At 40.5% G+C, this 27,060-nt stretch overlaps 14 non-coding genes across 14 annotated transcripts; all 14 read right to left on the bottom strand.

The window, feature by feature from the left end:
- Positions 1-2,548: 2,548 nt before the first annotated feature.
- Positions 2,549-2,620, bottom strand: TRNAH-GUG (transfer RNA histidin (anticodon GUG)). Its single transcript has one exon. It is a non-coding gene; the product is annotated as a tRNA-His (tRNA).
- Positions 2,621-3,901: 1,281 nt separating this feature from the next.
- On the bottom strand, positions 3,902-3,983 carry TRNAS-AGA (transfer RNA serine (anticodon AGA)). The gene has a single exon. It is a non-coding gene; the product is annotated as a tRNA-Ser (tRNA).
- A 1,955-nt stretch (positions 3,984-5,938) lies between these two features.
- On the bottom strand, positions 5,939-6,010 carry TRNAH-GUG (transfer RNA histidin (anticodon GUG)). The gene has a single exon. It is a non-coding gene; the product is annotated as a tRNA-His (tRNA).
- Positions 6,011-7,291: 1,281 nt separating this feature from the next.
- Positions 7,292-7,373, bottom strand: TRNAS-AGA (transfer RNA serine (anticodon AGA)). Its single transcript has one exon. It is a non-coding gene; the product is annotated as a tRNA-Ser (tRNA).
- A 2,589-nt stretch (positions 7,374-9,962) lies between these two features.
- On the bottom strand, positions 9,963-10,034 carry TRNAH-GUG (transfer RNA histidin (anticodon GUG)). Its single transcript has one exon. It is a non-coding gene; the product is annotated as a tRNA-His (tRNA).
- Positions 10,035-11,315: 1,281 nt separating this feature from the next.
- On the bottom strand, positions 11,316-11,397 carry TRNAS-AGA (transfer RNA serine (anticodon AGA)). Its single transcript has one exon. It is a non-coding gene; the product is annotated as a tRNA-Ser (tRNA).
- Positions 11,398-13,352: 1,955 nt separating this feature from the next.
- Positions 13,353-13,424, bottom strand: TRNAH-GUG (transfer RNA histidin (anticodon GUG)). The gene has a single exon. It is a non-coding gene; the product is annotated as a tRNA-His (tRNA).
- A 1,280-nt stretch (positions 13,425-14,704) lies between these two features.
- On the bottom strand, positions 14,705-14,786 carry TRNAS-AGA (transfer RNA serine (anticodon AGA)). The gene has a single exon. It is a non-coding gene; the product is annotated as a tRNA-Ser (tRNA).
- A 2,589-nt stretch (positions 14,787-17,375) lies between these two features.
- Positions 17,376-17,447, bottom strand: TRNAH-GUG (transfer RNA histidin (anticodon GUG)). The gene has a single exon. It is a non-coding gene; the product is annotated as a tRNA-His (tRNA).
- Positions 17,448-18,728: 1,281 nt separating this feature from the next.
- TRNAS-AGA (transfer RNA serine (anticodon AGA)) lies at positions 18,729-18,810 on the bottom strand. Its single transcript has one exon. It is a non-coding gene; the product is annotated as a tRNA-Ser (tRNA).
- Positions 18,811-21,397: 2,587 nt separating this feature from the next.
- TRNAH-GUG (transfer RNA histidin (anticodon GUG)) lies at positions 21,398-21,469 on the bottom strand. The gene has a single exon. It is a non-coding gene; the product is annotated as a tRNA-His (tRNA).
- Positions 21,470-22,749: 1,280 nt separating this feature from the next.
- TRNAS-AGA (transfer RNA serine (anticodon AGA)) lies at positions 22,750-22,831 on the bottom strand. Its single transcript has one exon. It is a non-coding gene; the product is annotated as a tRNA-Ser (tRNA).
- A 2,588-nt stretch (positions 22,832-25,419) lies between these two features.
- Positions 25,420-25,491, bottom strand: TRNAH-AUG (transfer RNA histidin (anticodon AUG)). Its single transcript has one exon. It is a non-coding gene; the product is annotated as a tRNA-His (tRNA).
- Positions 25,492-26,772: 1,281 nt separating this feature from the next.
- On the bottom strand, positions 26,773-26,854 carry TRNAS-AGA (transfer RNA serine (anticodon AGA)). Its single transcript has one exon. It is a non-coding gene; the product is annotated as a tRNA-Ser (tRNA).
- Positions 26,855-27,060: the final 206 nt, after the last annotated feature.

Below are 27,060 nucleotides of genomic sequence, written 5' to 3' on the forward strand. Positions count from 1 at the left end.
ACGTTTTCCCACATCAAAGTACTGATATTCTGCAATGCGCTTTTTAAAAACAATGTTTTTTTCATCATGCACGTTCTGTCCTAAAAATAAAAATTGCATGAGTATATCTCTGGATCTGTAAAATGATACGCTTGCATTCAAACTCTCTTGTGGCACTCAAGTTTTTTGGACCCTGTTGCACTCTGTTTTTGTGCTGCTTTTAGTCTACGACCCATATTACAGAAGTCAACCATCTCTGATTATTTGGGACTCCTTTGTAAGTGCCTTATCTTTAATCCTTGAAAAGCTCTATAATAAAGGGGTCTGTCAAAGATTGCTTGAATGGAAGATAAAAGAAGGCCCACTTGTCTCACCAAATGCAGTAGAGAAACCTGATGTTTTACTCATGTTATCCTTTAGTTCAGTTTTTGTTAGACCTGGCATCCTTAAGGTGGCCTACCAGCAACCTTTTTGCTTTTCACCTCACGTTTTGCTGTATCTTTATGTTGGCCGTAGGACTCTAATCACTTTATCACTACTGTGAGAAAGTGGCTCTGTATATACTGTTCCCAAATAGGTACAGTGTGCACAGAGTCCCCAGTCCCCAGAGGTTTGGCAGAGGCTAAAGTTAGATATAACCTTACTCTCTAAAGTGGTAGCTTGCCGAGCAGTAAGGCAGTATCAGAGTACAGTGTAAAACATTTGTTGTACACACTCAGTCAGCAAATGGTCTCACACACTCAAGAACTGAACTCTAGGCCATTGGTTTGCATACAAAAGATATTGTTGTTTTATTTTAGAACCAACAATAGGTATCAAAATATACTTTCTCAGATTGAGATGCTTTAGTTAAATACTTTGCAATAGGCAATTGACTTTTGCAGGTCATAGTTACAGTTTATTGCAATAGGCAACACAATTTGAATCACAATAATACATTGAGCTCGATGGGAATTTTAAGTTATATGCAATTAATTACTTTCAGGATTACTTTTCTAAATCCAGGACTGGATCCTAGATTCAGTCCTGGGACAGTTCTTGGAAACAAGTGAGTAAATTCGTTTTAGTTACTGTTGTGATTTTTAAGCAATATTTTGCTATTTTAAAAGTTGACACTTAGAAACTTTTGCTGATCAAAATACCAACGTTATCCTATGGAAGGAAATTCACTTAGCAGGTAAGTGGGATTATGGTTACTTTTTCTAGGTCAGTGTTGGATCCTAGATCCAGCACTACTGTACCACCTGTAAGCAGTTGAGAAACTGCGTTTAAGTTATACAGGCGATTTTTAAGGAATATTTACATGTTTGCAAAATCGACACTTAGAAGAAATTTCACAGAAAAACAGTCAATGGTTTCCTATGGAAGAAAATTCAAGTTACGGGTAAAGTACGTTCTCGTTACTTTTGTAATCCAGTGCTGGGCTCCTAGGCTCAGTACTGGGACATCTATCAAAAACAGGTAAACAACTACGTTTTCACAGTTGGTATGATTTTTAAAGAATATTTGTAAGTTTCAAAAATCGACACTTAGAAAATGTTCAGAAAAAAGCAGGCAATGATATCCCATGGAAGGAAATTCGAGTTACTGGTAAGTACGGTTAAAATTACTTTTCAGGGTCAGTACTGAGCTCCAAGATGCAGCACTGAGGTCTCTCCTGATAACAGGTGAGTAAATCAGAATTCGTTGTTCGGCTGATTTTAGATGAATATTTTAAAGTTCCAAAACTCCACACCACTTAGAAGAATTTCCAAGTGAAACCACTCAATGTTAGCCTATGGAAGAAAAGTGAGTTATCGGCTTTTAGGTAAGTACTCGACTGGCAGAGTTATGGTTCTGGGCATAGACTCAGGGGTCTCCCAGGGGAGTCCCAGCCTACTTGCCAAGCCTTAAACTCCCCTTTTATTACATATAATTTACACCTAAGGTAGGCCCTAGGTAGTCCTAGGTGCATGATGCTATGTAAGTAAAAAATAAGATTTGTATTTTGGTGGTTCGCGTGTCCTGTAAGTACCAAACAGTCTATTTCATTTTTCACTACTGTGAGGTCTACCCCTCTCATAGGTTAGCTCTGTGTATTCCCCTATACTTTTTATTTGGTAATTCCATATCGGAGAGGAGTAGCTTTATTTATTTATTGAAAATCCTACTTACTGGTGAGGTTGGATTTAACTTTACTATTTTAGAAATGCCACTTTTAGAGAGTGAACATGTCTCTGCACTTACTGCTCTATTTGCCTGAAACCTGGCCCCAATACACGTCTGGATTGGGCTTGGTGACAGCAAAATTTGTGCCTTCCCTCTAGAGAGCCACAACACAGGTCACTCAACTGCACCTGGGGGGTGAGCTCCGCTCCCCCTCCACCCCCAATAGGTTCAAGAACGATAATTTATGTAAGTAAATACATTATAGCTACAGCTTATAATCATGCGAGTTTAAATCATTTGTTGTTAGATGGTTTAAATATTTGAAAGGATCTGTTTTTAATAGACATTTTACAAAAACCACTGGTACATTTGCTAATTCTGTAAAATTAACACCCAACTGCCGTGACATTGCCAACCACAATGCCGTGACTCGGATTCGAACCGAGGTTGCTGCGGCCACAACGCAGAGTACTAACCACTATACGATCACGGCGAGCTACTTGGGCTCAACGACGTACAATGACATGGAGAATTTATAATTCGGAACACTCAGGGCTGTTCCTGTGATAGGCTGGATGTATTCATTGCTTCCTCATTCCTCATTCAGAGGCTGCGTCTCCTCAGTGGTTGATAGGCTGAAACCGTTTCCTGGCCGCCTGCTTGTGAAATGCCAGGAGTCAAAGATCACACAATACACTTGCGGACCTGTGATGGGACACCAATGCAGAGAAACCCACCTGGCACAGGCCTTCTATTCTGTCTATTAGACCTGCATCTTCCCTGCACCTTTCAAGCCATTTGTATGTGAAGCATGAAAGAGTTAGAGAGTGATCCATCTACACTTTTATAGGGAGGATGTCGCCGTGAGCTCCTCCCAGCTAATCACACGAACAGCAGAAAAGCAAGATAAATACACAGTTGAGGGGTGGGCTGCATGGTTATGTTTTTGAGTAAATATTGAAACTGACCTCAGTGGCTCATTAGCAGAGCTGCGGCTAATGACTGGTGCCAAATCATGATGAAGCAAGCACAATGGCTCGTAGGGGACCCACAACACGCTTTTCTTAGCTCACTGAATTAAAGTATAAACTTCCGCCGTGTGTGAGTGGTAAAGGCTTGTTAATATGGTTCCTTTTCCAATTCAAGTCTGACAACAAGAGGCAGGAACCACGTGGCTTCGGAAGCTCGGGAAAGTAGCCACCAACCACAGAGAAAGAGAGAACTGGCAGTATGAGAGGTGGAGAAAACAGAAGCGGGAGCAAGGAGCTCAAATGAGATTGATGGCGTTTAAATAGAGCGCGTAAAGGAACAGTTACACAGCTAAGAAATGGGAAAGACAGACTAGGGAAAAAAACACAGAAAGAGCCTGTACATGAAATTCTCTTCCTGGGACAGCAGGTTAAGAGAAATTACACATGGGGAGGTTAAGCATGTAACACGGGGGAGAATAAAAAAGAAAATGCAGTTTTATGAAGTGTGTTTGCCAATCCAGCCAGCACTTTTGTTCTATTTCTCTCTTTGCGTCTTTTATTGGTAAAGTAACTTTCAAGTGCATGCGCAGGTATGAATGAGAGAGCAACGGTATAATAATTTGAAGCGTTTACACCAGTGCTAAAGTAGGAATGAGGTGTAGCAAAGACATGAAAGAGGTAGCGATAACAAATATGTGGAGAGGCAATAGTGACACAAAAATAAGCCACCTATTTATAAAACTGAAATGGAAGAAATACTAAAGGTTAACTTCTGAAATTGTAGCCGATAATAAAAAGATTCTCGTTGTTGGCAGGATTCGAACCTGCGCAGGGATACCCCAATGGATTTCTAGTCCATCGCCTTAACCACTCGGCCACAACAACTTGCTGTAAGCTGCCTACAAATATTTTGTTTGAAAGTTTTGAAGTTTTCCCACATCAAAATACTGATATTCTGCAATGCGCTTTTTAAAAACAATGTTTTTTTCATCATGCACGTTCTGTCCTAAAAATAAAAATTGCATGAGTATATCTCTGGATCTGTAAAAGGATACGCTTGCATTCAAACTCTCTTGTGGCACTCAAGTTTTTTGGACCCTGTTGCACTCTGTTTTTGTGCTGCTTTTAGTCTACGACCCATATTACAGAAGTCAACCATCTCTAATTATTTGGGACTCCTTTGTAAGTGCCTTATCTTTAATCCTTGAAAAGCTCTATAATAAAGGGGTCTGTCAAAGATTGCTTGAATGGAAGATAAAAGAAGGCCCACTTGTCTCACCAAATGCAGTAGAGAAACCTGATGTTTTACTCATGTTATCCTTAGTTCAGTTTTTGTTAGACCTGGCATCCTTAAGGTGGCCTACCAGCAACCTTTTTGCTTTTCACCTCACGTTTTGCTGTATCTTTATGTTGGCCGTAGGACTCTAATCACTTTATCACTACTGTGAGAAAGTGGCTCTGTATATACTGTTCCCAAATAGGTACAGTGTGCACAGAGTCCCCAGTCCCCAGAGGTTTGGCAGAGGCTAAAGTTAGATATAACCTTACTCTCTAAAGTGGTAGCTTGCCGAGCAGTAAGGCAGTATCAGAGTACAGTGTAAAACATTTGTTGTACACACTCAGTCAGCAAATGGTCTCACACACTCAAGAACTGAACTCTAGGCCATTGGTTTGCATACAAAAGCTATTGTTGTTTTATTTTAGAACCAACAATAGGTATCAAAATATACTTTCTCAGAATGAGATGCTTTAGTTAAATACTTTGCAATAGGCAATTGACTTTTGCAGGTCATAGTTACAGTTTATTGCAATAGGCAACACAATTTGAATCACAATAATACATTGAGCTCAATGGGAATTTTAAGTTATATGCAATTAATTACTTTCAGGATTACTTTTCTAAATCCAGGACTGGATCCTAGATTCAGTCCTGGGACAGTTCTTGGAAACAAGTGAGTAAATTCGTTTTAGTTACTGTTGTGATTTTTAAGCAATATTTTGCTATTTTAAAAGTTGACACTTAGAAACTTTTGCTGATCAAATTACCAATGGAAGAAAAGTGAGTTATCGGCTTTTAGGTAAGTACTCGACTGGCAGAGTTATGGTTCTGGGCATAGACTCAGGGGTCTCCCAGGGGAGTCCCAGCCTACTTGCCAAGCCTTAAACTCCCCTTTTATTACATATAATTTTCACCTAAGGTAGGCCCTAGGTAGTCCTAGGTGCATGATGCTATGTAAGTAAAAAATAAGATATGTACTTTGGTGGTTCGCGTGTCCTGTAAGTACCAAACAGTCTATTTCATTTTTCACTACTGTGAGGTCTACCCCTCTCATAGGTTAGCTCTGTGTATTCCCCTATACTTTTTATTTGGTAATTCCATATCGGAGAGGAGTAGCGTTATTTATTTATTGAAAATCCTACTTACTGGTGAGGTTGGATTTAACTTTACTATTTTAGAAATGCCACTTTTAGAGAGTGAACATGTCTCTGCACTTACTGCTCTATTTGCCTGAAACCTGGCCCCAATACACGTCTGGATTGGGCTGGGTGACAGCAAAATGTGTGCCTTCCCTCTAGAGAGCCACAACACAGGTCACTCAACTGCACCTGGGGGGTGAGCTCCGCTCCCCCTCCACCCCCAATAGGTTCAAGAACGATAATTAATGTAAGTAAATACATTATAGCTACAGCTTATAATCATGCAAGTTTAAATCATTTGTTGTTAGATGGTTTAAATATTTGAAAGGACCTGTTTTTAATAGACATTTTACAAAAACCACTGGTACATTTGCTAATTCTGTAAAATTAACACCCAACTGCCGTGACATTGCCAACCACAATGCCGTGACTCGGATTCGAACCGAGGTTGCTGCGGCCACAACGCAGAGTACTAACCACTATACGATCACGGCGAGCTACTTGGGCTCAACGACATACAATGACATGGAGAATTTATAATTCGGAACACTCAGGGCTGTTCCTGTGATAGGCTGGATGTATTCATTGCTTCCTCATTCCTCATTCAGAGGCTGCGTCTCCTCAGTGGTTGATAGGTTGAAACCGTTTCCTGGCCGCCTGCTTGTGAAATGCCAGGAGTCAAAGATCACACATTACACTTGCGGACCTGTGATGGGACACCAATGCAGAGAAACCCACCTGGCACAGGCCTTCTATTCTGTCTATTAGACCTGCATCTTCCCTGAACCTTTCAAGCCATTTGTATGTGAAGCAAGAAAGAGTTAGAGAGTGATCCATCTACACTTTTATAGGGAGGATGTCGCCGTGAGCTCCTCCCAGCTAATCACACGAACAGCAGAAAAGCAAGATAAATACACAGTTGAGGGGTGGGCTGCATGGTTATGTTTTTGAGTAAATATTGAAACTGACCTCAGTGGCTCATTAGCAGAGCTGCGGCTAATGACTGGTGCCAAATCATGATGAAGCAAGCACAATGGCTCGTAGGGGACCCACAACGCGCTGTTCTTAGCTCACTGAATTAAAGTATAAACTTCCGCCGTGTGTGAGTGGTAAAGGCTTGTTAATATGGTTCCTTTTCCAATTCAAGTCTGACAACAAGAGGCAGGAACCACGTGGCTTCGGAAGCTCAGGAAAGTAGCCACCAACCACAGAGAAAGAGAGAACTGGCAGTATGAGAGGTGGAGAAAACAGAAGCGGGAGCAAGGAGCTCAAATGAGATTGATGGCGTTTAAATAGAGCGCGTAAAGGAACAGTTACACAGCTAAGAAATGGGAAAGACAGACTAGGGAAAAAAACACAGAAAGAGCCTGTATATGAAATTCTCTTCCTGGGACAGCAGGTTAAGAGAAATTACACATGGGGAGGTTAAGCATGTAACACGGGGGAGAATAAAAAAGAAAATGCAGTTTTATGAAGTGTGTTTGCCAATCCAGCCAGCACTTTTGTTCTATTTCTCTCTTTGCGTCTTTTATTGGTAAAGTAACTTTCAAGTGCATGCGCAGGTATGAATGAGAGAGCAACGGTATAATAATTTGAAGCGTTTACACCAGTGCTAAAGTAGGAATGAGGTGTAGCAAAGACATGAAAGAGGTAGCGATAACAAATATGTGGAGAGGCAATAGTGACACAAAAATAAGCCACCTATTTATAAAACTGAAATGGAAGAAATACTAAAGGTTAACTTCTGAAATTGTAGCCGATAATAAAAAGATTCTCGTTGTTGGCAGGATTCGAACCTGCGCGGGGATACCCCAATGGATTTCTAGTCCATCGCCTTAACCACTCGGCCACAACAACTTGCTGTAAGCTGCCTACAAATATTTTGTTTGAAAGTTTTGACGTTTTCCCACATCAAAGTACTGATATTCTGCAATGCGCTTTTTAAAAACAATGTTTTTTTCATCATGCACGTTCTGTCCTAAAAATAAAAATTGCATGAGTATATCTCTGGATCTGTAAAATGATACGCTTGCATTCAAACTCTCTTGTGGCACTCAAGTTTTTTGGACCCTGTTGCACTCTGTTTTTGTGCTGCTTTTAGTCTACGACCCATATTACAGAAGTCAACCATCTCTGATTATTTGGGACTCCTTTGTAAGTGCCTTATCTTTAATCCTTGAAAAGCTCTATAATAAAGGGGTCTGTCAAAGATTGCTTGAATGGAAGATAAAAGAAGGCCCACTTGTCTCACCAAATGCAGTAGAGAAACCTGATGTTTTTCTCATGTTATCCTTTAGTTCAGTTTTTGTTAGACCTGGCATCCTTAAGGTGGCCTACCAGCAACCTTTTTGCTTTTCACCTCACGTTTTGCTGTATCTTTATGTTGGCCGTAGGACTCTAATCACTTTATCACTACTGTGAGAAAGTGGCTCTGTATATACTGTTCCCAAATAGGTACAGTGTGCACAGAGTCCCCAGTCCCCAGAGGTTTGGCAGAGGCTAAAGTTAGATATAACCTTACTCTCTAAAGTGGTAGCTTGCCGAGCAGTAAGGCAGTATCAGAGTACAGTGTAAAACATTTGTTGTACACACTCAGTCAGCAAATGGTCTCACACACTCAAGAACTGAAATCTAGGCCATTGATTTGCATACAAAAGATATTGTTGTTTTATTTTAGAACCAACAATAGGTATCAAAATATACTTTCTCAGATTGAGATGCTTTAGTTAAATACTTTGCAATAGGCAATTGACTTTTGCAGGTCATAGTTACAGTTTATTGCAATAGGCAACACAATTTGAATCACAATAATACATTGAGCTCGATGGGAATTTTAAGTTATATGCAATTAATTACTTTCAGGATTACTTTTCTAAATCCAGGACTGGATCCTAGATTCAGTCCTGGGACAGTTCTTGGAAACAAGTGAGTAAATTCGTTTTAGTTACTGTTGTGATTTTTAAGCAATATTTTGCTATTTTAAAAGTTGACACTTAGAAACTTTTGCTGATCAAAATACCAACGTTATCCTATGGAAGGAAATTCACTTAGCAGGTAAGTGGGATTATGGTTACTTTTTCTAGGTCAGTGTTGGATCCTAGATCCAGCACTACTGTACCACCTGTAAGCAGTTGAGAAACTGCGTTTAAGTTATACAGGCGATTTTTAAGGAATATTTACATGTTTGCAAAATCGACACTTAGAAGAAATTTCACAGAAAAACAGTCAATGGTTTCCTATGGAAGAAAATTCAAGTTACGGGTAAAGTACGTTCTCGTTACTTTTGTAATCCAGTGCTGGGCTCCTAGGCTCAGTACTGGGACATCTATCAAAAACAGGTAAACAACTACGTTTTCACAGTTGGTATGATTTTTAAAGAATATTTGTAAGTTTCAAAAATCGACACTTAGAAAATGTTCAGCAAAAAGCAGGCAATGATATCCCATGGAAGGAAATTCGAGTTACTGGTAAGTACGGTTAAAATTACTTTTCAGGGTCAGTACTGAGCTCCAAGATGCAGCACTGAGGTCTCTCCTGATAACAGGTGAGTAAATCAGAATTCGTTGTTCGGCTGATTTTAGATGAATATTTTAAAGTTCCAAAACTCCACACCACTTAGAAGAATTTCCAAGTGAAACCACTCAATGTTAGCCTATGGAAGAAAAGTGAGTTATCGGCTTTTAGGTAAGTACTCGACTGGCAGAGTTATGGTTCTGGGCATAGACTCAGGGGTCTCCCAGGGGAGTCCCAGCCTACTTGCCAAGCCTTAAACTCCCCTTTTATTACATATAATTTACACCTAAGGTAGGCCCTAGGTAGTCCTAGGTGCATGATGCTATGTAAGTAAAAAATAAGATATGTACTTTGGTGGTTCGCGTGTCCTGTAAGTACCAAACAGTCTATTTCATTTTTCACTACTGTGAGGTCTACCCCTCTCATAGGTTAGCTCTGTGTATTCCCCTATACTTTTTATTTGGTAATTCCATATCGGAGAGGAGTAGCTTTATTTATTTATTGAAAATCCTACTTACTGGTGAGGTTGGATTTAACTTTACTATTTTAGAAATGCCACTTTTAGAGAGTGAACATGTCTCTGCACTTACTGCTCTATTTGCCTGAAACCTGGCCCCAATACACGTCTGGATTGGGCTTGGTGACAGCAAAATTTGTGCCTTCCCTCTAGAGAGCCACAACACAGGTCACTCAACTGCACCTGGGGGGTGAGCTCCGCTCCCCCTCCACCCCCAATAGGTTCAAGAACGATAATTTATGTAAGTAAATACATTATAGCTACAGCTTATAATCATGCGAGTTTAAATCATTTGTTGTTAGATGGTTTAAATATTTGAAAGGATCTGTTTTTAATAGACATTTTACAAAAACCACTGGTACATTTGCTAATTCTGTAAAATTAACACCCAACTGCCGTGACATTGCCAACCACAATGCCGTGACTCGGATTCGAACCGAGGTTGCTGCGGCCACAACGCAGAGTACTAACCACTATACGATCACGGCGAGCTACTTGGGCTCAACGACATACAATGACATGGAGAATTTATAATTCGGAACACTCAGGGCTGTTCCTGTGATAGGCTGGATGTATTCATTGCTTCCTCATTCCTCATTCAGAGGCTGCGTCTCCTCAGTGGTTGATAGGCTGAAACCGTTTCCTGGCCGCCTGCTTGTGAAATGCCAGGAGTCAAAGATCACACAATACACTTGCGGACCTGTGATGGGACACCAATGCAGAGAAACCCACCTGGCACAGGCCTTCTATTCTGTCTATTAGACCTGCATCTTCCCTGCACCTTTCAAGCCATTTGTATGTGAAGCATGAAAGAGTTAGAGAGTGATCCATCTACACTTTTATAGGGAGGATGTCGCCGTGAGCTCCTCCCAGCTAATCACACGAACAGCAGAAAAGCAAGATAAATACACAGTTGAGGGGTGGGCTGCATGGTTATGTTTTTGAGTAAATATTGAAACTGACCTCAGTGGCTCATTAGCAGAGCTGCGGCTAATGACTGGTGCCAAATCATGATGAAGCAAGCACAATGGCTCGTAGGGGACCCACAACACGCTTTTCTTAGCTCACTGAATTAAAGTATAAACTTCCGCCGTGTGTGAGTGGTAAAGGCTTGTTAATATGGTTCCTTTTCCAATTCAAGTCTGACAACAAGAGGCAGGAACCACGTGGCTTCGGAAGCTCGGGAAAGTAGCCACCAACCACAGAGAAAGAGAGAACTGGCAGTATGAGAGGTGGAGAAAACAGAAGCGGGAGCAAGGAGCTCAAATGAGATTGATGGCGTTTAAATAGAGCGCGTAAAGGAACAGTTACACAGCTAAGAAATGGGAAAGACAGACTAGGGAAAAAAACACAGAAAGAGCCTGTACATGAAATTCTCTTCCTGGGACAGCAGGTTAAGAGAAATTACACATGGGGAGGTTAAGCATGTAACACGGGGGAGAATAAAAAAGAAAATGCAGTTTTATGAAGTGTGTTTGCCAATCCAGCCAGCACTTTTGTTCTATTTCTCTCTTTGCGTCTTTTATTGGTAAAGTAACTTTCAAGTGCATGCGCAGGTATGAATGAGAGAGCAACGGTATAATAATTTGAAGCGTTTACACCAGTGCTAAAGTAGGAATGAGGTGTAGCAAAGACATGAAAGAGGTAGCGATAACAAATATGTGGAGAGGCAATAGTGACACAAAAATAAGCCACCTATTTATAAAACTGAAATGGAAGAAATACTAAAGGTTAACTTCTGAAATTGTAGCCGATAATAAAAAGATTCTCGTTGTTGGCAGGATTCGAACCTGCGCAGGGATACCCCAATGGATTTCTAGTCCATCGCCTTAACCACTCGGCCACAACAACTTGCTGTAAGCTGCCTACAAATATTTTGTTTGAAAGTTTTGAAGTTTTCCCACATCAAAATACTGATATTCTGCAATGCGCTTTTTAAAAACAATGTTTTTTTCATCATGCACGTTCTGTCCTAAAAATAAAAATTGCATGAGTATATCTCTGGATCTGTAAAAGGATACGCTTGCATTCAAACTCTCTTGTGGCACTCAAGTTTTTTGGACCCTGTTGCACTCTGTTTTTGTGCTGCTTTTAGTCTACGACCCATATTACAGAAGTCAACCATCTCTAATTATTTGGGACTCCTTTGTAAGTGCCTTATCTTTAATCCTTGAAAAGCTCTATAATAAAGGGGTCTGTCAAAGATTGCTTGAATGGAAGATAAAAGAAGGCCCACTTGTCTCACCAAATGCAGTAGAGAAACCTGATGTTTTACTCATGTTATCCTTAGTTCAGTTTTTGTTAGACCTGGCATCCTTAAGGTGGCCTACCAGCAACCTTTTTGCTTTTCACCTCACGTTTTGCTGTATCTTTATGTTGGCCGTAGGACTCTAATCACTTTATCACTACTGTGAGAAAGTGGCTCTGTATATACTGTTCCCAAATAGGTACAGTGTGCACAGAGTCCCCAGTCCCCAGAGGTTTGGCAGAGGCTAAAGTTAGATATAACCTTACTCTCTAAAGTGGTAGCTTGCCGAGCAGTAAGGCAGTATCAGAGTACAGTGTAAAACATTTGTTGTACACACTCAGTCAGCAAATGGTCTCACACACTCAAGAACTGAACTCTAGGCCATTGGTTTGCATACAAAAGCTATTGTTGTTTTATTTTAGAACCAACAATAGGTATCAAAATATACTTTCTCAGAATGAGATGCTTTAGTTAAATACTTTGCAATAGGCAATTGACTTTTGCAGGTCATAGTTACAGTTTATTGCAATAGGCAACACAATTTGAATCACAATAATACATTGAGCTCAATGGGAATTTTAAGTTATATGCAATTAATTACTTTCAGGATTACTTTTCTAAATCCAGGACTGGATCCTAGATTCAGTCCTGGGACAGTTCTTGGAAACAAGTGAGTAAATTCGTTTTAGTTACTGTTGTGATTTTTAAGCAATATTTTGCTATTTTAAAAGTTGACACTTAGAAACTTTTGCTGATCAAATTACCAATGGAAGAAAAGTGAGTTATCGGCTTTTAGGTAAGTACTCGACTGGCAGAGTTATGGTTCTGGGCATAGACTCAGGGGTCTCCCAGGGGAGTCCCAGCCTACTTGCCAAGCCTTAAACTCCCCTTTTATTACATATAATTTACACCTAAGGTAGGCCCTAGGTAGTCCTAGGTGCATGATGCTATGTAAGTAAAAAATAAGATATGTACTTTGGTGGTTCGCGTGTCCTGTAAGTACCAAACAGTCTATTTCATTTTTCACTACTGTGAGGTCTACCCCTCTCATAGGTTAGCTCTGTGTATTCCCCTATACTTTTTATTTGGTAATTCCATATCGGAGAGGAGTAGCGTTATTTATTTATTGAAAATCCTACTTACTGGTGAGGTTGGATTTAACTTTACTATTTTAGAAATGCCACTTTTAGAGAGTGAACATGTCTCTGCACTTACTGCTCTATTTGCCTGAAACCTGGCCCCAATACACGTCTGGATTGGGCTGAGTGACAGCAAAATGTGTGCCTTCCCTCTAGAGAGCCACAACACAGGTCACTCAACTGCACCTGGGGGGTGAGCTCCGCTCCCCCTCCACCCCCAATAGGTTCAAGAACGATAATTAATGTAAGTAAATACATTACAGCTACAGCTTATAATCATGCGAGTTTAAATCATTTGTTGTTAGATGGTTTAAATATTTGAAAGGACCTGTTTTTAATAGACATTTTACAAAAACCACTGGTACATTTGCTAATTCTGTAAAATTAACACCCAACTGCCGTGACATTGCCAACCACAATGCCGTGACTCGGATTCGAACCGAGGTTGCTGCGGCCACAACGCAGAGTACTAACCACTATACGATCACGGCGAGCTACTTGGGCTCAACGACATACAATGACATGGAGAATTTATAATTCGGAACACTCAGGGCTGTTCCTGTGATAGGCTGGATGTATTCATTGCTTCCTCATTCCTCATTCAGAGGCTGCGTCTCCTCAGTGGTTGATGGGCTGAAACCGTTTCCTGGCCGCCTGCTTGTGAAATGCCAGGAGTCAAAGATCACACATTACACTTGCGGACCTGTGATGGGACACCAATGCAGAGAAACCCACCTGGCACAGGCCTTCTATTCTGTCTATTAGACCTGCATCTTCCCTGAACCTTTCAAGCCATTTGTATGTGAAGCAAGAAAGAGTTAGAGAGTGATCCATCTACACTTTTATAGGGAGGATGTCGCCGTGAGCTCCTCCCAGCTAATCACACGAACAGCAGAAAAGCAAGATAAATACACAGTTGAGGGGTGGGCTGCATGGTTATGTTTTTGAGTAAATATTGAAACTGACCTCAGTGGCTCATTAGCAGAGCTGCGGCTAATGACTGGTGCCAAATCATGATGAAGCAAGCACAATGGCTCGTAGGGGACCCACAACGCGCTGTTCTTAGCTCACTGAATTAAAGTATAAACTTCCGCCGTGTGTGAGTGGTAAAGGCTTGTTAATATGGTTCCTTTTCCAATTCAAGTCTGACAACAAGAGGCAGGAACCACGTGGCTTCGGAAGCTCAGGAAAGTAGCCACCAACCACAGAGAAAGAGAGAACTGGCAGTATGAGAGGTGGAGAAAACAGAAGCGGGAGCAAGGAGCTCAAATGAGATTGATGGCGTTTAAATAGAGCGCGTAAAGGAACAGTTACACAGCTAAGAAATGGGAAAGACAGACTAGGGAAAAAAACACAGAAAGAGCCTGTACATGAAATTCTCTTCCGGGACAGCAGGTTAAGAGAAATTACACATGGGGAGGTTAAGCATGTAACACGGGGGAGAATAAAAAAGAAAATGCAGTTTTATGAAGTGTGTTTGCCAATCCAGCCAGCACTTTTGTTCTATTTCTCTCTTTGCGTCTTTTATTGGTAAAGTAACTTTCAAGTGCATGCGCAGGTATGAATGAGAGAGCAACGGTATAATAATTTGAAGCGTTTACACCAGTGCTAAAGTAGGAATGAGGTGTAGCAAAGACATGAAAGAGGTAGCGATAACAAATATGTGGAGAGGCAATAGTGACACAAAAATAAGCCACCTATTTATAAAACTGAAATGGAAGAAATACTAAAGGTTAACTTCTGAAATTGTAGCCGATAATAAAAAGATTCTCGTTGTTGGCAGGATTCGAACCTGCGCAGGGATACCCCAATGGATTTCTAGTCCATCGCCTTAACCACTCGGCCACAACAACTTGCTGTAAGCTGCCTACAAATATTTTGTTTGAAAGTTTTGACGTTTTCCCACATCAAAGTACTGATATTCTGCAATGCGCTTTTTAAAAACAATGTTTTTTTCATCATGCACGTTCTGTCCTAAAAATAAAAATTGCATGAGTATATCTCTGGATCTGTAAAATTATACGCTTGCATTCAAACTCTCTTGTGGCACTCAAGTTTTTTGGACCCTGTTGCACTCTGTTTTTGTGCTGCTTTTAGTCTACGACCCATATTACAGAAGTCAACCATCTCTGATTATTTGGGACTCCTTTGTAAGTGCCTTATCTTTAATCCTTGAAAAGCTCTATAATAAAGGGGTCTGTCAAAGATTGCTTGAATGGAAGATAAAAGAAGGCCCACTTGTCTCACCAAATGCAGTAGAGAAACCTGATGTTTTACTCATGTTATCCTTTAGTTCAGTTTTTGTTAGACCTGGCATCCTTAAGGTGGCCTACCAGCAACCTTTTTGCTTTTCACCTCACGTTTTGCTGTATCTTTATGTTGGCCGTAGGACTCTAATCACTTTATCACTACTGTGAGAAAGTGGCTCTGTATATACTGTTCCCAAATAGGTACAGTGTGCACAGAGTCCCCAGTCCCCAGAGGTTTGGCAGAGGCTAAAGTTAGATATAACCTTACTCTCTAAAGTGGTAGCTTGCCGAGCAGTAAGGCAGTATCAGAGTACAGTGTAAAACATTTGTTGTACACACTCAGTCAGCAAATGGTCTCACACACTCAAGAACTGAACTCTAGGCCATTGGTTTGCATACAAAAGATATTGTTGTTTTATTTTAGAACCAACAATAGGTATCAAAATATACTTTCTCAGATTGAGATGCTTTAGTTAAATACTTTGCAATAGGCAATTGACTTTTGCAGGTCATAGTTACAGTTTATTGCAATAGGCAACACAATTTGAATCACAATAATACATTGAGCTCAATGGGAATTTTAAGTTATATGCAATTAATTACTTTCAGGATTACTTTTCTAAATCCAGGACTGGATCCTAGATTCAGTCCTGGGACAGTTCTTGGAAACAAGTGAGTAAATTCGTTTTAGTTACTGTTGTGATTTTTAAGCAATATTTTGCTATTTTAAAAGTTGACACTTAGAAACTTTTGCTGATCAAATTACCAATGTTATCCTATGGAAGGAAATTCACTTAGCAGGTAAGTGGGGTTATGGTTACTTTTTCTAGGTCAGTGTTGGATCCTAGATCCAGCACTACTGTGCCACCTGTAAGCAGTTGAGAAACTGCGTTTAAGTTATACATGCGATTTTTAAGGAATATTTACATGTTTGCAAAATCGACACTTAGAAGAAATTTCACAGAAAAACAGTCAATGGTTTCCTATGGAAGAAAATTCAAGTTACGGGTAAAGTACGTTCTCGTTACTTTTGTAATCCAGTGCTGGGCTCCTAGGCTCAGTACTGGGACATCTATCTAAAACAGGTAAACAATTACGTTTTCACAGTTGGTACGATTTTTAAAGAATATTTGTAAGTTTCAAAAATCGACACTTAGAAAATGTTCAGCAAAAAGCAGGCAATGATATCCCATGGAAGGAAATTCGAGTTACTGGTAAGTACGGTTAAAATTACTTTTCAGGGTCAGTACTGAGCTCCAAGATGCAGCACTGAGGTCTCTCCTGATAACAGGTGAGTAAATCAGAATTCGTTGTTCGGCTGATTTTAGATGAATATTTTAAAGTTCCAAAACTCCACACCACTTAGAAGAATTTCCAAGTGAAACCACTCAATGTTAGCCTATGGAAGAAAAGTGAGTTATCGGCTTTTAGGTAAGTACTCGACTGGCAGAGTTATGGTTCTGGGCATAGACTCAGGGGTCTCCCAGGGGAGTCCCAGCCTACTTGCCAAGCCTTAAACTCCCCTTTTATTACATATAATTTACACCTAAGGTAGGCCCTAGGTAGTCCTAGGTGCATGATGCTATGTAAGTAAAAAATAAGATATGTACTTTGGTGGTTCGCGTGTCCTGTAAGTACCAAACAGTCTATTTCATTTTTCACTACTGTGAGGTCTACCCCTCTCATAGGTTAGCTCTGTGTATTCCCCTATACTTTTTATTTGGTAATTCCATATCGGAGAGGAGTAGCTTTATTTATTTATTGAAAATCCTACTTACTGGTGAGGTTGGATTTAACTTTACTATTTTAGAAATGCCACTTTTAGAGAGTGAACATGTCTCTGCACTTACTGCTCTATTTGCCTGAAACCTGGCCCCAATACACGTCTGGATTGGGCTGGGTGACAGCAAAATTTGTGCCTTCCCTCTAGAGAGCCACAACACAGGTCACTCAACTGCACCTGGGGGGTGAGCTCCGCTCCCCCTCCACCCCCAATAGGTTCAAGAACGATAATTTATGTAGGTAAATACATTATAGCTACAGCTTATAATCATGCGAGTTTAAATCATTTGTTGTTAGATGGTTTAAATATTTGAAAGGATCTGTTTTTAATAGACATTTTACAAAAACCACTGGTACATTTGCTAATTCTGTAAAATTAACACCCAACTGCCGTGACATTGCCAACCACAATGCCGTGACTCGGATTCGAACCGAGGTTGCTGCGGCCACAACGCAGAGTACTAACCACTATACGATCACAGCGAGCTACTTGGGCTCAACGACATACAATGACATGGAGAATTTATAATTCGGAACACTCAGGGCTGTTCCTGTGATAGGCTGGATGTATTCATTGCTTCCTCATTCCTCATTCAGAGGCTGCGTCTCCTCAGTGGTTGATAGGCTGAAACCGTTTCCTGGCCGCCTGCTTGTGAAATGCCAGGAGTCAAAGATCACACATTACACTTGCGGACCTGTGATGGGACACCAATGCAGAGAAACCCACCTGGCACAGGCCTTCTATTCTGTCTATTAGACCTGCATCTTCCCTGCACCTTTCAAGCCATTTGTATGTGAAGCAAGAAAGAGTTAGAGAGTGATCCATCTACACTTTTATAGGGAGGATGTCGCCGTGAGCTCCTCCCAGCTAATCACACGAACAGCAGAAAAGCAAGATAAATACACAGTTGAGGGGTGGGCTGTATGGTTATGTTTTTGAGTAAATATTGAAACTGACCTCAGTGGCTCATTAGCAGAGCTGCGGCTAATGACTGGTGCCAAATCATGATGAAGCAAGCACAATGGCTCGTAGGGGACCCACAACACGCTTTTCTTAGCTCACTGATTTAAAGTATAAACTTCCGCCGTGTGTGAGTGGTAAAGGCTTGTTAATATGGTTCCTTTTCCAATTCAAGTCTGACAACAAGAGGCAGGAACCACGTGGCTTCGGAAGCTCAGGAAAGTAGCCACCAACCACAGAGAAAGAGAGAACTGGCAGTATGAGAGGTGGAGAAAACAGAAGCGGGAGCAAGGAGCTCAAATGAGATTGATGGCGTTTAAATAGAGCGCGTAAAGGAACAGTTACACAGCTAAGAAATGGGAAAGACAGACTAGGGAAAAAAACACAGAAAGAGCCTGTACATGAAATTCTCTTCCTGGGACAGCAGGTTAAGAGAAATTACACATGGGGAGGTTAAGCATGTAACACGGGGGAGAATAAAAAAGAAAATGCAGTTTTATGAAGTGTGTTTGCCAATCCAGCCAGCACTTTTGTTCTATTTCTCTCTTTGCGTCTTTTATTGGTAAAGTAACTTTCAAGTGCATGCGCAGGTATGAATGAGAGAGCAACGGTATAATAATTTGAAGCGTTTACACCAGTGCTAAAGTAGGAATGAGGTGTAGCAAAGACATGAAAGAGGTAGCGATAACAAATATGTGGAGAGGCAATAGTGACACAAAAATAAGCCACCTATTTATAAAACTGAAATGGAAGAAATACTAAAGGTTAACTTCTGAAATTGTAGCCGATATTAAAAAGATTCTCGTTGTTGGCATGATTCGAACCTGCGCGGGGATACCCCAATGGATTTCTAGTCCATCGCCTTAACCACTCGGCCACAACAACTTGCTGTAAGCTGCCTACAAATATTTTGTTTGAAAGTTTTGAAGTTTTCCCACATCAAAGTACTGATATTCTGCAATGCGCTTTTTAAAAACAATGTTTTTTTCATCATGCACGTTCTGTCCTAAAAATAAAAATTGCATGAGTATATCTCTGGATCTGTAAAAGGATACGCTTGCATTCAAACTCTCTTGTGGCACTCAAGTTTTTTGGACCCTGTTGCACTCTGTTTTTGTGCTGCTTTTAGTCTACGACCCATATTACAGAAGTCAACCATCTCTGATTATTTGGGACTCCTTTGTAAGTGCCTTATCTTTAATCCTTGAAAAGCTCTATAATAAAGGGGTCTGTCAAAGATTGCTTGAATGGAAGATAAAAGAAGGCCCACTTGTCTCACCAAATGCAGTAGAGAAACCTGATGTTTTACTCATGTTATCCTTAGTTCAGTTTTTGTTAGACCTGGCATCCTTAAGGTGGCCTACCAGCAACCTTTTTGCTTTTCACCTCACGTTTTGCTGTATCTTTATGTTGGCCGTAGGACTCTAATCACTTTATCACTACTGTGAGAAAGTGGCTCTGTATATACTGTTCCCAAATAGGTACAGTGTGCACAGAGTCCCCAGTCCCCAGAGGTTTGGCAGAGGCTAAAGTTAGATATAACCTTACTCTCTAAAGTGGTAGCTTGCCGAGCAGTAAGGCAGTATCAGAGTACAGTGTAAAACATTTGTTGTACACACTCAGTCAGCAAATGGTCTCACACACTCAAGAACTGAACTCTAGGCCATTGGTTTGCATACAAAAGATATTGTTGTTTTATTTTAGAACCAACAATAGGTATCAAAATATACTTTCTCAGAATGAGATGCTTTAGTTAAATACTTTGCAATAGGCAATTGACTTTTGCAGGTCATAGTTACAGTTTATTGCAATAGGCAACACAATTTGAATCGCAATAATACATTGAGCTCAATGGGAATTTTAAGTTATATGCAATTATTACTTTCAGGATTACTTTTCTAAATCCAGGACTGGATCCTAGATTAAGTCCTGGGACAGTTCTTGGAAACAAGTGAGTAAATTCGTTTTAGTTACTGTTGTGATTTTTAAGCAATATTTTGCTATTTTAAAAGTTGACACTTAGAAACTTTTGCTGATCAAATTACCAATGTTATCCTATGGAAGGAAATTCACTTAGCAGGTAAGTGGGGTTATGGTTACTTTTTCTAGGTCAGTGTTGGATCCTAGATCCAGTACTACTGTACCACCTGTAAGCAGTTGAGAAACTGCGTTTAAGTTATACAGGCGATTTTTAAGGAATATTTACATGTTTGCAAAATCGACACTTAGAAGAAATTTCACAGAAAAACAGTCAATGGTTTCCTATGGAAGAAAATTCAAGTTACGGGTAAAGTACGTTCTCGTTACTTTTGTAATCCAGTGCTGGGCTCCTAGGCTCAGTACTGGGACATCTATCTAAAACAGGTAAACAATTACGTTTTCACAGTTGGTACGATTTTTAAAGAATATTTGTAAGTTTCAAAAATCGACACTTAGAAAATGTTCAGCAAAAAGCAGGCAATGATATCCCATGGAAGGAAATTCGAGTTACTGGTAAGTACGGTTAAAATTACTTTTCAGGGTCAGTACTGAGCTCCAAGATGCAGCACTGAGGTCTCTCCTGATAACAGGTGAGTAAATCAGAATTCGTTGTTCGGCTGATTTTAGATTAATATTTTAAAGTTCCAAAACTCCACACCACTTAGAAGAATTTCCAAGTGAAACCACTCAATGTTAGCCTATGGAAGAAAAGTGAGTTATCGGCTTTTAGGTAAGTACTCGACTGGCAGAGTTATGGTTCTGGGCATAGACTCAGGGGTCTCCCAGGGGAGTCCCAGCCTACTTGCCAAGCCTTAAACTCCCCTTTTATTACATATAATTTACACCTAAGGTAGGCCCTAGGTAGTCCTAGGTGCATGATGCTATGTAAGTAAAAAATAAGATATGTACTTTGGTGGTTCGCGTGTCCTGTAAGTACCAAACAGTCTATTTCATTTTTCACTACTGTGAGGTCTACCCCTCTCATAGGTTAGCTCTGTGTATTCCCCTATACTTTTTATTTGGTAATTCCATATCGGAGAGGAGTAGCTTTATTTATTTATTGAAAATCCTACTTACTGGTGAGGTTGGATTTAACTTTACTATTTTAGAAATGCCACTTTTAGAGAGTGAACATGTCTCTGCACTTACTGCTCTATTTGCCTGAAACCTGGCCCCAATACACGTCTGGATTGGGCTGGGTGACAGCAAAATTTGTGCCTTCCCTCTAGAGAGCCACAACACAGGTCACTCAACTGCACCTGGGGGGTGAGCTCCGCTCCCCCTCCACCCCCAATAGGTTCAAGAACGATAATTTATGTAAGTAAATACATTATAGCTACAGCTTATAATCATGCGAGTTTAAATCATTTGTTGTTAGATGGTTTAAATATTTGAAAGGATCTGTTTTTAATAGACATTTTACAAAAACCACTGGTACATTTGCTAATTCTGTAAAATTAACACCCAACTGCCGTGACATTGCCAACCACAATGCCGTGACTCGGATTCGAACCGAGGTTGCTGCGGCCACAACGCAGAGTACTAACCACTATACGATCACGGCGAGCTACTTGGGCTCAACGACATACAATGACATGGAGAATTTATAATTCGGAACACTCAGGGCTGTTCCTGTGATAGGCTGGATGTATTCATTGCTTCCTCATTCCTCATTCAGAGGCTGCGTCTCCTCAGTGGTTGATAGGCTGAAACCGTTTCCTGGCCGCCTGCTTGTGAAATGCCAGGAGTCAAAGATCACACATTACACTTGCGGACCTGTGATGGGACACCAATGCAGAGAAACCCACCTGGCACAGGACTTCTATTCTGTCTATTAGACCTGCATCTTCCCTGCACCTTTCAAGCCATTTGTGTGTGAAGGAAGAAAGAGTTAGAGAGTGATCCATCTACACTTTTATAGGGAGGATGTCGCAGTGAGCTCCTCCCAGCTAATCACACGAACAGCAGAAAAGCAAGATAAATACACAGTTGAGGGGTGGGCTGTATGGTTATGTTTTTGAGTAAATATTGAAACTGACCTCAGTGGCTCATTAGCAGAGCTGCGGCTAATGACTGGTGCCAAATCATGATGAAGCAAGCACAATGGCTCGTAGGGGACCCACAACACGCTTTTCTTAGCTCACTGATTTAAAGTATAAACTTCCGCCGTGTGTGAGTGGTAAAGGCTTGTTAATATGGTTCCTTTTCCAATTCAAGTCTGACAACAAGAGGCAGGAACCACGTGGCTTCGGAAGCTCAGGAAAGTAGCCACCAACCACAGAGAAAGAGAGAACTGGCAGTATGAGAGGTGGAGAAAACAGAAGCGGGAGCAAGGAGCTCAAATGAGATTGATGGCGTTTAAATAGAGCGCGTAAAGGAACAGTTACACAGCTAAGAAATGGGAAAGACAGACTAGGGAAAAAAACACAGAAAGAGCCTGTACATGAAATTCTCTTCCTGGGACAGCAGGTTAAGAGAAATTACACATGGGGAGGTTAAGCATGTAACACGGGGGAGAATAAAAAAGAAAATGCAGTTTTATGAAGTGTGTTTGCCAATCCAGCCAGCACTTTTGTTCTATTTCTCTCTTTGCGTCTTTTATTGGTAAAGTAACTTTCAAGTGCATGCGCAGGTATGAATGAGAGAGCAACGGTATAATATTTGAAGCGTTTACACCAGTGCTAAAGTAGGAATGAGGTGTAGCAAAGACATGAAAGAGGTAGCGATAACAAATATGTGGAGAGGCAATAGTGACACAAAAATAAGCCACCTATTTATAAAACTGAAATGGAAGAAATACTAAAGGTTAACTTCTGAAATTGTAGCCGATAATAAAAAGATTCTCGTTGTTGGCAGGATTCGAACCTGCGCGGGGATACCCCAATGGATTTCTAGTCCATCGGCTTAACCACTCGGCCACAACAACTTGCTGTAAGCTGCCTACAAATATTTTGTTTGAAAGTTTTGAAGTTTTCCCACATCAAAGTACTGATATTCTGCAATGCGCTTTTTAAAAACAATGTTTTTTTCATCATGCACGTTCTGTCCTAAAAATAAAAATTGCATGAGTATATCTCTGGATCTGTAAAAGGATACGCTTGCATTCAAACTCTCTTGTGGCACTCAAGTTTTTTGGACCCTGTTGCACTCTGTTTTTGTGCTGCTTTTAGTCTACGACCCATATTACAGAAGTCAACCATCTCTGATTATTTGGGACTCCTTTGTAAGTGCCTTATCTTTAATCCTTGAAAAGCTCTATAATAAAGGGGTCTGTCAAAGATTGCTTGAATGGAAGATAAAAGAAGGCCCACTTGTCTCACCAAATGCAGTAGAGAAACCTGATGTTTTACTCATGTTATCCTTAGTTCAGTTTTTGTTAGACCTGGCATCCTTAAGGTGGCCTACCAGCAACCTTTTTGCTTTTCACCTCACGTTTTGCTGTATCTTTATGTTGGCCGTAGGACTCTAATCACTTTATCACTACTGTGAGAAAGTGGCTCTGTATATACTGTTCCCAAATAGGTACAGTGTGCACAGAGTCCCCAGTCCCCAGAGGTTTGGCAGAGGCTAAAGTTAGATATAACCTTACTCTCTAAAGTGGTAGCTTGCCGAGCAGTAAGGCAGTATCAGAGTACAGTGTAAAACATTTGTTGTACACACTCAGTCAGCAAATGGTCTCACACACTCAAGAACTGAACTCTAGGCCATTGGTTTGCATACAAAAGATATTGTTGTTTTATTTTAGAACCAACAATAGGTATCAAAATATACTTTCTCAGAATGAGATGCTTTAGTTAAATACTTTGCAATAGGCAATTGACTTTTGCAGGTCATAGTTACAGTTTATTGCAATAGGCAACACAATTTGAATCACAATAATACATTGAGCTCAATGGGAATTTTAAGTTATATGCAATTAATTACTTTCAGGATTACTTTTCTAAATCCAGGACTGGATCCTAGATTCAGTCCTGGGACAGTTCTTGGAAACAAGTGAGTAAATTCGTTTTAGTTACTGTTGTGATTTTTAAGCAATATTTTGCTATTTTAAAAGTTGACACTTAGAAACTTTTGCTGATCAAATTACCAATGTTATCCTATGGAAGGAAATTCACTTAGCAGGTAAGTGGGGTTATGGTTACTTTTTCTAGGTCAGTGTTGGATCCTAGATCCAGCACTACTGTACCACCTGTAAGCAGTTTAGAAACTGCGTTTAAGTTATACAGGCGATTTTTAAGGAATATTTACATGTTTGCAAAATCGACACTTAGAAGAAATTTCACAGAAAAACAGTCAATGGTTTCCTATGGAAGAAAATTCAAGTTACGGGTAAAGTACGTTCTCGTTACTTTTGTAATCCAGTGCTGGGCTCCTAGGCTCAGTACTGGGACATCTATCTAAAACAGGTAAACAATTACGTTTTCACAGTTGGTACGATTTTTAAAGAATATTTGTAAGTTTCAAAAATCGACACTTAGAAAATGTTCAGCAAAAAGCAGGCAATGATATCCCATGGAAGGAAATTCGAGTTACTGGTAAGTACGGTTAAAATTACTTTTCAGGGTCAGTACTGAGCTCCAAGATGCAGCACTGAGGTCTCTCCTGATAACAGGTGAGTAAATCAGAATTCGTTGTTCGGCTGATTTTAGATGAATATTTTAAAGTTCCAAAACTCCACACCACTTAGAAGAATTTCCAAGTGAAACCACTCAATGTTAGCCTATGGAAGAAAAGTGAGTTATCGGCTTTTAGGTAAGTACTCGACTGGCAGAGTTATGGTTCTGGGCATAGACTCAGGGGTCTCCCAGGGGAGTCCCAGCCTACTTGCCAAGCCTTAAACTCCCCTTTTATTACATATAATTTACACCTAAGGTAGGCCCTAGGTAGTCCTAGGTGCATGATGCTATGTAAGTAAAAAATAAGATATGTACTTTGGTGGTTCGCGTGTCCTGTAAGTACCAAACAGTCTATTTCATTTTTCACTACTGTGAGGTCTACCCCTCTCATAGGTTAGCTCTGTGTATTCCCCTATACTTTTTATTTGGTAATTCCATATCGGAGAGGAGTAGCTTTATTTATTTATTGAAAATCCTACTTACTGGTGAGGTTGGATTTAACTTTACTATTTTAGAAATGCCACTTTTAGAGAGTGAACATGTCTCTGCACTTACTGCTCTATTTGCCTGAAACCTGGCCCCAATACACGTCTGGATTGGGCTGGGTGACAGCAAAATTTGTGCCTTCCCTCTAGAGAGCCACAACACAGGTCACTCAACTGCACCTGGGGGGTGAGCTCCGCTCCCCCTCCACCCCCAATAGGTTCAAGAACGATAATTTATGTAAGTAAATACATTATAGCTACAGCTTATAATCATTCGAGTTTAAATCATTTGTTGTTAGATGGTTTAAATATTTGAAAGGATCTGTTTTTAATAGACATTTTACAAAAACCACTGGTACATTTGCTAATTCTGTAAAATTAACACCCAACTGCCGTGACATTGCCAACCACAATGCCGTGACTCGGATTCGAACCGAGGTTGCTGCGGCCATAACGCAGAGTACTAACCACTATACGATCACGGCGAGCTACTTGGGCTCAACGACATACAATGACATGGAGAATTTATAATTCGGAACACTCAGGGCTGTTCCTGTGATAGGCTGGATGTATTCATTGCTTCCTCATTCCTCATTCAGAGGCTGCGTCTCCTCAGTGGTTGATAGGCTGAAACCGTTTCCTGGCCGCCTGCTTGTGAAATGCCAGGAGTCAAAGATCACACATTACACTTGCGGACCTGTGATGGGACACCAATGCAGAGAAACCCACCTGGCACAGGCCTTCTATTCTGTCTATTAGACCTGCATCTTCCCTGCACCTTTCAAGCCATTTGTATGTGAAGCAAGAAAGAGTTAGAGAGTGATCCATCTACACTTTTATAGGGAGGATGTCGCCGTGAGCTCCTCCCAGCTAATCACACGAACAGCAGAAAAGCAAGATAAATACACAGTTGAGGGGTGGGCTGTATGGTTATGTTTTTGAGTAAATAGTGAAACTGACCTCAGTGGCTCATTAGCAGAGCTGGGGCTAATGACTGGTGCCAAATCATGATGAAGCAAGCACAATGGCTCGTAGGGGACCCACAACACGCTTTTCTTAGCTCACTGAATTAAAGTATAAACTTCCGCCGTGTGTGAGTGGTAAAGGCTTGTTAATATGGTTCCTTTTCCAATTCAAGTCTGACAACAAGAGGCAGGAACCACGTGGCTTCGGAAGCTCAGGAAAGTAGCCACCAACCACAGAGAAAGAGAGAACTGGCAGTATGAGAGGTGGAGAAAACAGAAGCGGGAGCAAGGAGCTCAAATGAGATTGATGGCGTTTAAATAGAGCGCGTAAAGGAACAGTTACACAGCTAAGAAATGGGAAAGACAGACTAGGGAAAAAAACACAGAAAGAGCCTGTACATGAAATTCTCTTCCTGGGACAGCAGGTTAAGAGAAATTACACATGGGGAGGTTAAGCATGTAACACGGGGGAGAATAAAAAAGAAAATGCAGTTTTATGAAGTGTGTTTGCCAATCCAGCCAGCACTTTTGTTCTATTTCTCTCTTTGCGTCTTTTATTGGTAAAGTAACTTTCAAGTGCATGCGCAGGTATGAATGAGAGAGCAACGGTATAATAATTTGAAGCGTTTACACCAGTGCTAAAGTAGGAATGAGGTGTAGCAAAGACATGAAAGAGGTAGCGATAACAAATATGTGTAGAGGCAATAGTGACACAAAAATAAGCCACCTATTTATAAAACTGAAATGGAAGAAATACTAAAGGTTAACTTCTGAAATTGTAGCCGATAATAAAAAGATTCTCGTTGTTGGCAGGATTCGAACCTGCGCAGGGATACCCCAATGGATTTCTAGTCCATCGCCTTAACCACTCGGCCACAACAACTTGCTGTAAGCTGCCTACAAATATTTTGTTTGAAAGTTTTGACGTTTTCCCACATCAAAGTACTGATATTCTGCAATGCGCTTTTTAAAAACAATGTTTTTTTCATCATGCACGTTCTGTCCTAAAAATAAAAATTGCATGAGTATATCTCTGGATCTGTAAAAGGATACGCTTGCATTCAAACTCTCTTGTGGCACTCAAGTTTT

Source organism: Triturus cristatus, chromosome 12 (assembly GCF_964204655.1).
Source record: "Triturus cristatus chromosome 12, aTriCri1.1, whole genome shotgun sequence".
NCBI lineage: Eukaryota > Metazoa > Chordata > Amphibia > Caudata > Salamandridae > Triturus > Triturus cristatus.